General features: G+C 39.5%; 1 long non-coding RNA gene across 1 annotated transcript; it reads left to right on the forward strand.

Annotated features, from left to right (window-relative positions):
• The first annotated feature begins 14799 nt into the window (after window positions 1–14799).
• Window positions 14800–15808, forward strand: LOC147617522 (uncharacterized). Its single transcript, XR_015262189.1, has 2 exons — window positions 14800–15115; window positions 15403–15808. It is a non-coding gene; the product is annotated as an uncharacterized LOC147617522 (long non-coding RNA).
• The last annotated feature ends 218 nt before the right edge of the window (window positions 15809–16026 follow it).

Here is a 16026-nt window from a genome sequence, read left to right on the forward strand (position 1 = left end):
GTTATGCCAGTAATTGTTTTGTAAGTAGTTTAATAAGCCTAAAGAGTAGCGAGAAGTTTATATTCCTAGTTGATCAACGTGATGCCTCCATATTCTTGGTCAAGATCAAATAAAGGACTTTATTTGTGCTTTCACCTTGTCCATTTTCTTGTGGATATTAATAAAGTGAGGATTTCCTATGGATTATCTTAAATTTGTCTACCTCATTCAAGAAATGTGTGCCTCTGGCACTCATAATTTCTAAGGGACGACCAAATTATGTGATAATATTTTCTTATAAAAACTTGGAAGTCAACCCGCACTGTTGCCTTAGCTTTTGCCCATTTGGTGTAGTAGTAGAGCAAGTGGCTACAATGACGCTCTCAGGGGAGGGGGGAGGGGTCACTCAAAAATATGTAAGATAGCACGTGAGTTCAACAGAAGGGGCTTTTTTCTCTTATGGAGCTACATAAATTTACATACATAAGTGGATTTTTAATTGAAATTGTGAAAATTTTGGTACAGAAGGGGAACTTTTATTGTAAAATGTGTTACAAAAGAGGTGTTTTTAAAATTCAAAAATTCATAAGTAGGGGATTTTTTAAATACCGCTTGAATGCACGTGCTACATAAGGGGTTAATAGAATGACCTACCTAAGCAATGATGTAGCAAGCTTGCATTTAGCAAGCCATTGGACCAATGGGTCCTCAATGCCCCATTTGGCAAGCAATTTCATAATAAAGGTTAGGAGCATGCGGTCCTTTTTTGAGTCACCTAAAAATATTTGTCACACCTATTTCTCAAAAGGGTAGGCCCCACCATATCCCAACTTGTAAAATTTGTTTGATATGATTTTCATAGGCAAAGTGGCCTCCACAAAATCTTGCATGGGCTTCTTTCGAATTCTTTCAAGAATGCATAGCCTCAAAATGTCATCCTTGTCACGGAAATACAAGTTATTAGCTATAAGTGTGTATAAAGATGTTGTCTTGATTAACTTACAAGCTTGGACAGGAGTGATTCCATCATCCATGGCACACTAGTGCGTGGATAAGAAATGAGCTATTTCGTGGGCTCCAATCTAGTACTATGCTCAAATGAAATAGGCATAAGTCGTCTTTCACTCCTGTGAGAAATTATCCATTTTGAATTTTAGACAAATGATCAGGTAGAACATGCTGGGAGCCTTTCTTAACTGTTATTATAAAGTCAAATTCCATTAGGATTAATAGCTATCAAGTGATCTTTCTAGTAGCACAAGGCTCACCAAGTATAGAAGTGCTTGATTGTCAAAAAAATACATAAACTTATTGGCCAAGAAGGTAATTTCTAAACTTCTTCAGTGTGTACACCATGGCGAATCCTTTCCTTTTGGTGGTTGTGGAGTTTCCTACTTGCATAGCACACATGAAAATCCGTGTTTCTTTCCCCTGGTTGCCCTAAGATACAACCAGAGTGATAAAAGTAGAAGCGTCAATGAGAACATGAAAAACCACCTCCCATCTTGGTGGTATGAGGATTGGAGCTGAAGACAATGCCATTTTCAACTTCTGAAATACCTCCTTGCATTCTTCATTTCATTCAAAGACAATGAGAAATCTCTACAATGGTTGTACGAGGTTTGCGTACATGAAAATAAATCTCCTGGTAGTATCGACAATGTTCCATGAACTCTTGGACACCCTTGAAATTAATAGGGCTTGGAAGTTCCATGATAACACTGGCTTTACTCTCATTAGTGTTGGAAACGATATGTCCAAGAAATACTCCATGGCATACCATGAAGAACTGACACTTCTTTAGGTTTAGAGAGAGGTGATATAACTTGCATAGTTCAAATACTTTTCACATATAATCTAGGTTGGTCTTTCCAAGAGGAATTCACACACACATCATCTATGAATACCTCCAAAATTAAGGAGTCTTCGAGCTCTCAATTCCTTAGAAGAGCCTCCTATTTTAGGTACTGTATCAAATTGTTTTAGGATGTGTAGCCAATTCTCATGTTCTCTAGGTCAGGGAAGCCAGATGCATTGAAGTTTAGTTCAATAAATGATAAATCATTTGTTTGGACTTTTTCAAAAAGGCAAACACTCCTAGCTCCATCCTCGAGAGTCCTTTCTATAGTTCAATAAATGATAAATCATTGTTAGGATTTTTTCAAAAAGGCAAACACTCCTAGCTCCATCCTCGACTGTCCTTTCTATAGTGACAAAGTGTGCATTCACAGGGTAGTGACTCTAGTTTCTAAGGTTAACCTTTAAAATGATTTCTTTTTTTCATAGATACACGTGGTCACTTCCCTAGTCATGGACCATTCTAAGTTGTCTCATAAATGGCCTTCTCAATATCACATCATACATTGTAGGTTTTTTAAAGTCCATAATAGCAAAGATATGATCAAAAGTAAGTCCACATGAGCTCAACTTGTTGATCCTAACCACATCCATGGACATGGTGAGGTTTCCATCAGCCACACCAGTTAAATATTTAGGATAGTGGAAGCCAAAGTTGGTGGACCCCCACTTCTCTCACCATTGTTTTTTTGTGGCTATGTTGACTCCTATTCCACCATCTAGGATTTAGATATTTCACTTTTCAATTTTAATGACAAGGTGGCGTTAAGCTCCTCACCTTCAAAGTACTTGCCAAACTTGTTGTTGATAGATACATCTTAAAAAGTTGAATTGGGACTTTCATCATCAATATGCTCCTTACACTCTATGTCTGACATGTCTATAGGGTTTTGGTCAAATTTTGCATCCATCACTCTCTTATATCTTGTCAAAGATCTCTTGATAGGAACTCACCCAATGTGAGTGTAACTAGAGGAGATATTATCGTGCTCATTCCTATCGTATGTTTTTGTCTTTTTGCTTGGCACACAAGAAAAGTGTTCTCATTGAAATTATTGCTCCTTCTAAACCTAAATAAGAGGCGAGATTCTTCAAGGAGTTTGGTATGGATTCACTCAACGCCTGGATGGTGGAGCACCATAGGTTTTGCCTTGATCCCAAAATCATTAGGCTTGGTCCCAAATTCTACTTTTATAAAGAAAATCTCTGCAGGAGACAACACACTTCCTTCCTTGGATCCTTCAATTATAGGATCAAGGGCTAGTTTGAGCATGAATTTAAAAAGATCCTTGGGAATCGAGCCTAGGGGTCCCTCTAATTAGTATTGTATCTCCTTCACCAAGTCTTATGGAGCTGTCACACCTAGTCTTTTCAACAGGGTTGGGATATTGTGTCAATTTCTTTGGAAGTTCCTAGAGTTCATTCCACTGAGGTCTTCTAGCTACAGCTCTTTGAGCCATGTCTAGAATTTCATCTCTAGTTGCTTCCTTGGATGAAGTGGATGACTCAGTTTCCCCATCATCACTCTCAATGATGATAACACTACCCTCCTTCACTCTGACTATCTATCTTGCTGATGACTTTGATCTTTTATTACGATGTCTCCTTTCTCTCTTTTTCTATCTCTTGGATATTTTTGAAGATATGTGTGAAACCTATCACATCCTTTGTTCTCAGCATCCTCTGGGTCTTAGCCTGCACTTGAGTGAAGACCATTGCACTGGCAATTATCAACAAAGAGGTTTTCTCTCTCAAGGCACTTAGCATGTTCAAGTAAGTGGTGGGTCCCTGTTTGTTGGAGTAATCCTGAATGATGTGAGCTATGTCGCAGCTTAGACACCATTGTGACAATGCGAAGATGCTTTTGGAGGCTTTTGCTAAGATCTAATAGGGGCACTACCTTTTGAAGTGTGTGTGCCCCCACAAGTATAGCATGCTAAGGTTGGCCCCACGTGTCATAGAATTCATTTCTCATGCCTTATAGCCCATTAGTTTACCGCAAACAAATAGGTACCAAAGATTTCTTGTAAATAGGAGCTAAGGTATTATTAGTAGGCATCCTTACAAACTCAACATCTGATTCTCTATACTTGACATTGGGTAATAGTGGTATCTAGATGGTCCTTCTATCAGGTATAGCTCAAGCATATAAGTATCAGTGACATCCTCTATGAGAGAGTGGTCCTACCTTAATGTGTCTCATGGGTGTCACTCCAAGAGCTATAGGTTAAGGTCCTAGAATAGGGGGAAACATCTTAGGAAACATCTTAGGCAGGGGGTGGGTCCCAATAGGGAGCATAGGTCTCCACTACCCACTTTGTGTTGTGGAGCAAGGAGTGCTAAAGGTTGGGTGGTAGGAAGAGCTAGTATAGGCATGCCCTGAGTTGTCAAAATGTACAACAATTTTGGGTGTTGTGATTAGCATATCTCCTGCAATAACCACACCTCGAGCCCATTCGTCTCCTATTGAATATTACCGGTGTGATTGCCTTGACAATAAAGACACCAAGTTCCCTCTCTTGATTAGTGTATCTCTTGCAATAACCACACCATGAGCCCATTCGTGAATATTACCGGTGTGATTGCCTTGACAATAAGGACACCAAGTTCCCTCTCTTAATTAGTGTATCTCTTGCAATAACCACACCACGAGCCCATTCATCTCCTATTGAATATTACCAGTGTGATTGCCTTGACAATAAGGACATCAAGTTCCCTCTCTTCTCGAGTAAGCTTTGGAATCCCTAGGAACGTACTTTTCAATTCTCCTCCATTTTTTTGAGCATGGTAGCCATGTCCTCGACACTCATTTTATCCGATCTCTTATTATGCTAGAAGTTGTGCTATGAGTAGCTTTAGATGGTATGATTGATCTCTTGGACCCTTTCATGCCAGAAATATAATCATCAAAGTTTATGGCATCTATGTAGCTCTCATTAAAGGTTGTCTGCCTTTGTAAATAAAGATAGTTGTGTAAGTTTTGATCTTTCAAGCCCTCAAAAAACAACAAAATCAATCAAGTTTGACTTGGTTTCTCATCAACTAAGCAGCAAAAGTAATAATATCTTATGCGTCAAATGTATACCCATATTGACTCAATCTCTTGATGTTTTTTACATTGTTTATCTGGGACATGACTCCACTTGGGTCTAGCCTTTGAGAACTCTACCCTAAAAGCATTCTTTAAGGCAACATAAGTGGCCTTATAAGGAGGCTCTAGTGTTTGGAACCATCATCTATCTATTCCATTGAGAATCAATCCAAAAGCTAAAATCTGAGTAGACTTGTCATTGACACCTACTCCTTTACACATTTACTCAAAGTCCTCCAAATGATCCAGAGTATCCTATGTGCCATCGTACTTGCCATCATACTTGTTAATTAATCTTTAAACTTATTGGGACTTGGGAATTAATCTTGAGGTTCTCTAGGAGAAATAAGTGTCATTCCCATCCTTAAACATGTTCCCATAGCCTTAGAGAAAGGCTAGCATTCCTAGAGATATCCCCTACTGGTTTGAGAGGAGCCATTAAAAGTTCTTGTGGAACTGGAGGGTTTGATACTACATGCAGCACAAATGGTATGACAGATGATGGTCTTTATTAAGGAATGGCAACCATCGGTGTGAGTGTGTGTGTATGTGGGTGTGAGTGTGTGTCTGAATGTGGGTGTGTGCACGTCACGTTTGGGTGTGTATTTCTGTGTGTATATATGTGTGTGTTTATGTACACACACATACAAAAACTTTTAAAATAAACTCTCTCTCTCTCTCTCTCTCTCTCTCTCTCTCTCTCTCTCTCTCTCTCACACACACACACACATGCCGTTTCTAAATTTTCAAAAATTATTTTTTATTTTATAAAATACATAAATATATATAAGATAATGATACACACACACACACACACACACACACACACACACACACACACACACACACACACACATACACATACGCTTTAAAAGAAAAAAATATATACTATACTAAAATGGAGGAGTTTTTGCCAATATCTTTACATATAAATTCGGAAAGAAAGAATGAAAAAGAGAAAAATTGCAGATACAAATAGCAAAATCATAAACCCAAACCTAACTTTTGAATAATAAATTCAAGGACATCTCTCTCTCTCTCTCTCTCTCTCTCTCTCTCTCTCTCACACACACACACACACACATGCACGCATGCACACGCGTGTGTAGTGACTGCAAAGCCATGTTATCTCCCAAAGCTCCCCTTTTCCTGGCTACATGATGAAGACCTACAACACATTGATCAACAGCTTTACCATGCAGATTGGAGCTTAGGAACCCTAACGCTAGTGCTCACCATTTTGGTTTCTTCCCTTCCCCTCTCTTGTCTCTCTCTCTTTTCCTCTTTGTTCCCCCCTCTCTCTCTATCCCTTCCCCTCTCTTGTCTCTCTCTCTTTTCCTCTTTGTTCCCCCCTCTCTCTCTAATGCCTCTCCTCTCTTCCTCTTTGTTCCCTCCCTCTCTCTCCTTCTCTCCAATGTTTCATTTTCAAAACCTTTTTTTTAATATCTTTTTTCTCTATAGTTATATCTACTTCTTTATTCATATCTCCTCTATTTATATCATTTTCTTTTTTGCTCTATTTATATCTCCCCTTCCTTTACTTATATATTTTAGGACTCTTTCTTTCTTGTTCACTTTGTTTGCATTGTCGTGGTGTAAAATGCAAATTGGAAAGGAATTTGGATAAGAGATAAGCAACACTAATCATAGAGGTTACCATTGAACATCACTTTCTGCTACAATAACTCATCTCATACTCTTGTGTAGACATATACCCTCTTGTCGATGCTACCTTCACGAGCATAGTTGGAATAAACCATATACAACCTTTCTTGTTTGATTATATCATTGATTCTTGTAATATGATGCATTGGGAAAGACTCCCATATGGGACAGCATGGCGAGTACTTCAAATTAAGAGTGTTACATTTTTTTATGGAATTAAGAGAAATGTTTTCTTTACAGGTAGATGTTAGCATGGATTTGACTTTTGGGATAGCCTACTATTGAAGAGTCATGTAGAAGAAGGGCAAGTGATAGTAGAGATTTATGTAGGATGTGGAGATTGTGCTATGGTAGCACGCGCGCAAAATAGGCATGAACATTATTTGTATTAATCCCAAAGAGGATGCTATTGAGGGTGTCTTGTGGAAGATTTCACTATACAACATAGTGCAATGAACATATTTGTTTGTGAATATTCAAGTGATTAGGTGTAACAATTGTTTATGATTATGTCATGTTCTTATTTTTCATATAAAAAAACAAAGAAAGAGAGCGAGAGCAATGCATGTTGGGGATTTGCAATAACATATCATCGATAGTTTTAACGGTGTTTGTGCTCAATATCTTGTACAAAGCAATAAAGATTGACATTTTCTGTATTGTGTGAATGAATAAGGTAGTGTTAAGTTTGTAGACTCAAAGGATGTGTACGCAAAACATGAGTTAAGTGTACTATGTTGAGAAATGAGAAGGAAATAGAGAGAGAGAGGGGGGGGATAGAGAGAGTGCACAAAGAGAAAGATACAGAGAGAGACAGTTATAGAGAGTGAGCCTTCACATAAAGAGGAGAGAGAGAGAGAGTAAAGAGAAGGATGAGAGAGAGAGACAGAGAGAGAGAGGATAGAGAGAGTGCATAAAGAGAAGGATAGAGAGAGACATAGAGAGGACAGAGAGAGTGAGCAAAACATGAGTTAAGTGTACTATGTTAAAAAATGAGAAGGAAATGGAGAGAGAGAGAGAGAGAGAGAGAGAGAGAGAGAGAGAGCAAAGAGAAAGATAGAGAAAGAGACAACTATAGAGAGTGAGAAAAGACATATATATATATATATATATATATATAGAGAGAGAGAGAGAGAGAGTAAAGAGAAGGGTAGAGAGAGAGGGAGGGAGGATAGAGAGAGTGAGCAAAGAGAAGGATAGAGAGGAAGAGATAGGGAAGATAGAGAGAGTGTGCAAAGAGAAGGATAGAGTGAGCAAAGAGAAGGACAAAAAGACAGAGAGGAGTCTATAGAGAGTGAGCAAAGAGATGGATAGAGAGATGAGCAAAGAGAGTGAGCAAAGAGATGGATAGAGAGTGAGGGAGGATAAAGACAGTGAGAAGAGAGAGAGAGAGAGAGAGAGAGAGAGAGAGAGAGAGAGAGAGAGAGTGAAAAAAGAGAAGGATAGAGAGAGAGGGAGGATAGAGAGAATGAAAAAAGAGAAGGATAGAGAGAGGGATGGTAGATAGAGAGAGTGAGCAAATATATATATATATATATATATATATATATATATATATATATATATATATATATATATATATATATAGAGAGAGAGAGAGAGAGAGAGAGAGAGAGAGAGAGAGAGAGAGAGGATATTGAGACGAGTGAGACAAGGGAGAGAGAGAGAATAGTAACGGAAAGATGTCAAATGGCTGGAGAGAGCAGAGGAGAGGAAGGGAATTTGGTAATAGATCGAGAGAGAAAGGGAGGAGCAAGGTAGAGAGATTGAGCAATGAGACATAATAGAGAGATAGAAAAAGAGAGAGAGGGGAGAGTGAGATAAGGGAGAGAGAAAGAAGAGCAACGGAAAATTGTGAGATGGTTGGAGAGAGGAGAGGAGAGGAAGGGAAGATGGTAGTAGGCAAGGTTGGTGAAGGGGGGCTAAGCTAGGCTGGATGGTGGTGGGAATAGTTAGAGAGATATTATTCAAGGAGAGAGAGAGGGTAGCCAAGAAAATCTCCCTCCAAAGCACCCTCCGTCGAGCTCCCTTGATAATCATCCCCCGACAAGGTTCTTATTTTTAATATTAACAAAGACTATTGAGACTCAACGCACTGATACTGGGAGTCTAAGCTCACAACAAGTTTATGGGCTTATTGTACATCATACAAAGTTGCAATTGGTTGCATGCCATTTAAGATGGTGTATGGACTTAAGAAAATAATGCCTTGGGAGTTCATGATTCCAAGCTTAAGAGAGGCTATAACCGAGAAGCTTAGATGTAATAAATTAACTAAACAATTGTTTGTTCTAGAACAACTTGAGGAAGAAAGACAAATTGCTAGGCAAAACATGCTAATTGAGAAAGACCGGAAGAGGTTGACCAGAACATTAAAGACAAGGAGATTAAGGAAGGAGATCTTGTACTTATGTATGGGGTCCGTAGAGTGAGAAGAAAAAGCTCAAGTACACCGAGAAAGGGCCATTAGGGTTTGCAAAGTTACGCCACAAGGTACTATGCATGTTGAGACCCTTGATGGAGTTGATATACCTGGGTTTCCTTAATGGTAGTAAATTTAGGAAATACTATGTCCCCCTCACTAAAGAAATCTTGCATGCTTTTCCCATGACAAACAAGCCACCAAGGAACATGCTGCATTAAAGAAAACCCAAGCCTAGGAGGAGGCACGAGCAAGATAAACCAAATGATGACAATATCGAGAAGAAAACCTTAGACCTCCTATAGAAGCATATATTGGAGAAGTTGTAGATGATGATAAGGAAGAGTACATTCCACCTCTTAGACCCATTCTGTTGCCTAGCCCCTATGGTAAAGTTTTCTACAATTCCATGCTTGACATGGGTTCTAGTCCCAATCTTCTATCCTTTGCTACATGAAATCAATTGGGTATACCTCAACTTGAAATGTCTAACATGAGAGTAGATGACATAGGTACCAAGAATACTGAAGTGCTTGGATTATGTAAAATTGTCATCTATGGTAATAATGGGCACTTGGTTTGGTAGCTTTTTGGTCATGTATGTAGGAACATTAAAGGAATATGTTGTTCTTGGACGAGCATAGATGATAGCGGCTCAATGTAGTATTGACTGGGCCACAAAGAGTGTTTTAATGCTAAAATCCTTTAAAGACCACAAGGAGGAAGCCTCAACCTTGACACACTCTAATACTTCATCCTCCACATCAACATCCACTCTCCAACATCATACTACTTCATCTGCATTCCTTGCTTCCATGTATACCCCGATAAGGAACCCACCACCACAAAAAAGGTTGCAACCTACCTTCAAGTGGGTCCCTAAAGCCTCTTCACCAGTTCTCAATTGCCAACCCACTATCAAAAAACCTAGGAGGCCTTGCCACAACAAAAATCAATCCAAACCATAGGTTACCTCTTAATGGATTCCAATTTGTCTTCTTCAAGAAAAAGGCTGCTACGAGGGTAACACATGAATTTGGATGCCGAAAGGACCCAGATGTCTATAGCCTCAGCATCAAGAGACACATCCATCTCGGTGGCCAATCAACAATCTTTGCCAACCCTAATACCAGAGAAGACAAGGGAAAACAAAATGATGAACCTTCATTTCCAACATTTCAGAAGATTTGGATTTCGAAAGCTGTTCAAAAGATGGCTTGCCCCTTTAGAAAAGAAAACTCCGACAAAGCCTCCATCTCCCATGAGGCCTCTATGAGTTCTTCAACGCTTGACCAGAATGCATTTTCAAAAGTACTTCAAGTGAGCCTAGTACATGAGGAAAGGCCTATCACTATATGAAAGCCTCTTTACCACATTTAATCCTCGATTAATCTCAATAGCATCAACAACCAACAAGTGTGCGCCCCAAAAGCAAGAATCCCAAGTGGATAAAAGCTAGAGAGGATGGCTATAAAAAGCTTACATAAGCCTTCCTGAAGTCCACGAATGACCTGTATAGTAGGAAGGGGGCGTTTCCATAAAGCCTAAATCTTTATCCCCCAAAACATCTCTACTCCCCAACAATTCTTCACGTCCATATGCGAAGGGAATTATACATCTATACATATTTATAGGAAATATACACACAAAATAACCCCCACAGCCCAAAAAAAATGAAAAGAGAGGTAAGAGAGGAGCACAATAACAATAGAACAAGATAATGAAAAATCTCAATGTATTGAATTTTTATGTAAGACTGATTGTTGATTTTTCAGGTATTAGGGAATGGATTTCACTTGGCATGACACAAATGCACCTATCTTGGACCCAAACTGTCATGAATGGTATTAACAGGGAGTGAGTAGCATACCACCTTTCCAGACCCACTCTCAATACTTTTATGCATCTTTAGGGGAGAGACTTGTATGAACATGCACTGTTGACTTATTTTTACTGCAATTTCACCCCATCTTTCCATGCAATGCATGTGAGTGGTGTATGCTGTTTACATTTGTCCCGTATTTGCTCTAACAGCGTAGAACCTATTTTTGATGCAATGGGACATCATTACACCAATCCATGGTAGGAGTAATGCTGAAAGGCATGATGACTTGAGTATAATTTATGTGGCCAATGGACCTAATCGATTAAGAACACCCCTTGAGGAAGTAGACGAGCGGTGAAAGAAAGAGAGTTATCGTGCACTCATCCCATCAATTCATGAGACACTTTTACCCATGCCATGTCCATTCTGGGTAGTAGTAAGGGAGTTTATTACATCTTTTTAGGGCGTGAGATGGTTGACCACCTTACTTGTAGTACCCATGCCATATCACAATGACTTGAACACACATACACAGACACATGCCCATGTGCACACACATAGGCATGCACATGTGTGTACACACACACATACACAGGCAAACAGACATGCGCACGTGCGCGTGCACACACACACACACACACACACACACACACACACACACACACACACACACACACACACACACACACATAGAGAGAGAGAGAGGAAAATAGAAAATTTTATCCACTAATGCGGTGGGTACAATTATCTTATACTTTCTTCTTCTTCTCCCCCCCACCCAAGAAAAAAAGGGGGGATGTGTAGCAAAAATGGCATGGATAATAATACATGTCTTACTAAAGAACCTATGAAAAGGCAATGCTCCCCTTGAATTATTATTAAAAAAGTTGAGATGGCATGTATGTATAATGTTTAATTAGTTACTCACATGAAAAATTGCACATGGTTGGTAATGCAATATGTTACCAATTTAAGATTATGAATATGTTTGCGATTTTATAGTAAAAGGGCATGTGCAAATATGAGTAAGTGCATGTTCATGTGAGCTTATGTTTCATTATGGAAAGAAAAGAGGTTGTGCTTTATATTTAGTTTAAAAAACTTGAATAATCTCCATGAGTATAAATGAAGGATCATTAATCTTCTTAGATTTTTAATTCTTTCATGCATGAAACTAACTTAATGTTTTCAGCTCTAAATTTATTTATTTATTAATATTGTTTTAACTCAAAATTCAAAAGGCTATGCTAGATACAAGAATAGCTTAATCATGCACTTTAATATACTTAGTTCTTGACTCAAGGATGCCTAAAACTATGTGACGTCTTATAATAGCACTTAAATTTAAAGTTTGGGGTCCATTTTTGTTTTCAAGTATATTGATGCGTAGAAACATGCCATGATTAATGCTTGGTGTAAAAGAAAAAGTTAGAAAATTGCCAATGTAGAAGTTCATAAGATTGAAACTATGATTTACTTTTAGATTATATAGACTAAAGAAAAACTTTAAAAATGTGCTTACGTGAAGTTAATACCAAATATTTAAAAATGATGTGTTTACACTACTTAGCTAAATTTGAAAAGCATGTGCACCTAGCTTGTGTATTTAATAATGTATGCCTATTTAAAGAGTCGAATGATTAGAACTACAATAAAGAAAAAAGTGAGAAGTTCCTTTATGGCAAGAAGTGCCGTATTTGTGAGAAGGAGGGGGTGCAAGATGTGTGAAATTAAATATTTAGGGTGCAAGAGTAGAGTGAAGCTATATAAATGGGGTATATAAATATTTAGAGTACAAGCTATATAAATGGGATATAAGAGTAATGTGAAGTTAAATAAGTGGGAGTCAAGATAAAGTAAAGAGAAAAGAAAGAAAGAAAAACTTCAAGCTACAAACACAAAGGTAGGATGGTTAAGAAGTTTAGGGGTGCACGTGAATAGAATTGTAAAGGTGCAAGCTACCAACTAATGCAAGCTGGCTCTATGAGCTCTTGCAGTTATGGGACAATGACACGATCCAGGTGGTAAGAAAGGAGTGGGCATTGGGCTCTTTTGAAAATGAAAGGTGATTCTTCCCTTCCTTCACTCTTTTAGCTTGAAAGTGAGAACTATAAGGCATGGTGGGACAAAGTCTTCTCCTTTTTGTTTCTCATGTGAAAACCTTCATCAGGGCTTGTCATCCTTTACAACTCTTTATCCATGTAAAGATTAACAAAATGAGCTATCCTATAAGATTGGTTGCATCTAGCAAATTTGAGGCCACTTTAATGTGAGGGGCTAGTTTGAGGGATGGGGGAGTACTCATTCACAAAATGGCAAGCACCCAAGGTAAGATTTTGACTCATTGCAAATGTATGGAAGACCATGAAGCTTGATGAGGTTTAGCTCCTCCACTCGATTATACAATTTCTTTGTTTCACTATTTATGGCTCAAGAAAAAATATATTGTTGGAGGACTTTTTTGTAAAAGGCATCACCCTCTAGCTGTCTCCATCATGCCTCATAGTAGCCTAGTGTGAAGATAATTACCACAATTACTGTAACCACATTTTAAATGTAGAAGCTAGCATGATTGAGGGAATCTCTCTCTCTCTCTCTCTCTCTCTCTCTCTCTCTCTCTCTCTCTCTCTCTCTCTCTCTCGTGCGTGGATGCATGGAATCACATGCATCTAGGTGCACACACTTGGTAGTTCTAGAATCGTCATCAAATTTTCCATATCTATGGTCTCATCTAGGTGCACACACTTGGTAGTTCTAGAATCGTCATCAAGCTCAGGATGATACAATATCTCTAGGTAGCATGCACATATCCATCTTTATGTAGGTTGGAGGTTTCTTTCGTTGGTTCCCACACAATAATTATGTGGGGTCAATGTTGGGATTACTTGAGTTGTAAGTTGAAAATATTGGAGTACTCAAACTTGGTTGCATCCATGCATACTGTTATTCTATACCTTTCCAAAAAGCAAGCTAGCTTAATTATATGATTTAATTTAACTTCAAGTAGTGTAGAACTCACTTAAATGGAACTAGTCTTGTTTAGTCTCTCTCTCTCTCTCTCTCTCTCTCTCTCTCTCTCTCTCTCTCTCTCTCTCTCTCTCTCTCATGCACGCGCGCTTTTGCATGTGTGTGTTTGCACACACATGCACGCGCGCTTTTGCATGTGTGTGCTTGCACACACACCCATAAGCTTAATGATAAACTAAAAGTAGTTGTATAAGCACTAACACATGCAAGCAATGAACTTCTCACCTTATGAGGGCTTTAGATGCATTAGTGCTTGGCATAACTCAAAAGATCATTGGAAGGACTTTGATGATAAACTAAAAGTAGTTGTATAAGCACTAACACATGCAAGCAATGAACTTCTCACCTTATGAGGGCTTTAGATGCATTAGTGCTTGGCATAACTCAAATGTCATTGGAAGGACTTTGATGTCTATCTACCCTCACCGCCTTCATGCAATCCAAACGGGTTCAATCTCAAACACTAGGCCATGGAGCTTCCACAAAAATAGTGTCCACCCTTGTGAGTCATGGCATACTTCACACTCACAACTGGAAAAGAGCCTATGTGGGTTTGAACTCATCTCCACATGATGGGGGGGCAACCATGAGGCCTATATCCACTGAAAGGCTTCACAAACCTTGCGTCACAAACCTTGCGTCCACCATTTCTCTGTTGGGAAGGTGGATTACTCCATTTCTATGAGGGCACGGAAGACCTACTAACGAGGAGAAAATGCTCACCTACTAGATTTGAGGCTTCTTTTGAGCGCACTTATGATATGGGCCTCGAGTACTTTATTATTATGGGATTCTCTCTTGCATCATGCACATATGGAGTGCACGCGAGAAAGAGGGCATGAGAGAATGCTAGAGATGTATATATTATATACATACTCATACTCTATATTGTAGAGTCTACATACTGCCTAACATAGCCCCATGCATGATCTCTCTCTCTCTCTCTCTCTCTATATTGACTAGTCCAGCTAGCCAACTTGCCAACCTGGCCCCCCTGGCCTGTGGCCGGGCGGTCAGTGGTCACTGTTACCGAGGCTGCCTGCCAGCCTACCTCGCACTTCTTCAAAACCTCTACCCTTTACCGCAGAGTACAAGCGCCCCCCATCTCAGTGCTCACTCAATCAACGCGCTCCCATCACGACGATTGGCCTTTCCTCTCTCTGTCTCTCTCTTTACAGCTATTGTCGCTTCTTCGCAGCAGCAGGATTTCCCTCCATCTGACTAGAACCCTACTCACCTTGTCACTCCGGTACACCACAATTCCCCCGTTTCTTTTCTGTTATGGTGATGATTCTCAACAGTTTGCCTAGCTTCTTATGCACAGTGTAGTTTTCATTTATCCACAGTTACTCAATTGTAATGAAGGTGGCCGTGATAAGCTAGTTGCTGTGGTGCAGGAAGCAGCCCCTTTTCAATTATTGTGTGTACGTGTGTGTGTGTGTGTGTGTGTGTGTGAGAGAGAGAGAGAGAGAGAGAGGGGTTGCTTTCAATGGCTAATCTAATCATCTGTGCTCGTCCATGCGCTCCTTTTTGCAGCAGCTTCGCTCTAAACTTGCAGAAAATGGCCTCCGCAGCAGGAAGTTATGCTCTCTTCTTGGCCGTTGTGGTGCTGAGCATGGCAGCCATGGTGATGGCTGAGGGGATGTCTCCTGCCCCAGCCCCTACTTCAGGGGCAGGTTCACTGTCACCTGACCTGGGCTTTCTCTCTCTACCCCTACTCTCTCTCTTCTCTCTCCTTGTGGGTGCCATTTTCTACTGAATCCCTAGGTTGGCTCATGGATTTGATCCTCTTTTCCATTATTTTCCCGCGTAGCATTTGTTGATTCATTTCATTTATATCCAGGGATGTATGATGGTATATGTATGACCACTTGTATGGAGACATTTGTATCATTTTCACGTATTTCAGATTACATGATATATATATGTAGAATTTTACTTTTCTACTGTGTTACAAGCGGTGACTGTAGAGCTTCTGGTTTGGCTTTGAATTGTGGGTAAAATTCATGAAGAATTGCCTTCGTGCATCTCATAGCGGATCTAGACAGTTGAGTTGCATGCAATTTGCGTGGACTTTGTTCTGGTTATCCCGTGTGTCAGTTATGAACGGATGATCGTTGTGAATCGGAAGATCGGTGTAATTAAAAATCGCTGAATGTA

Source organism: Cibotium barometz, chromosome 36, assembly GCF_041138505.1.
Source record: "Cibotium barometz isolate CiBa-2024 chromosome 36, ASM4113850v1, whole genome shotgun sequence".
NCBI classification, from domain to species: domain Eukaryota; kingdom Viridiplantae; phylum Streptophyta; class Polypodiopsida; order Cyatheales; family Cibotiaceae; genus Cibotium; species Cibotium barometz.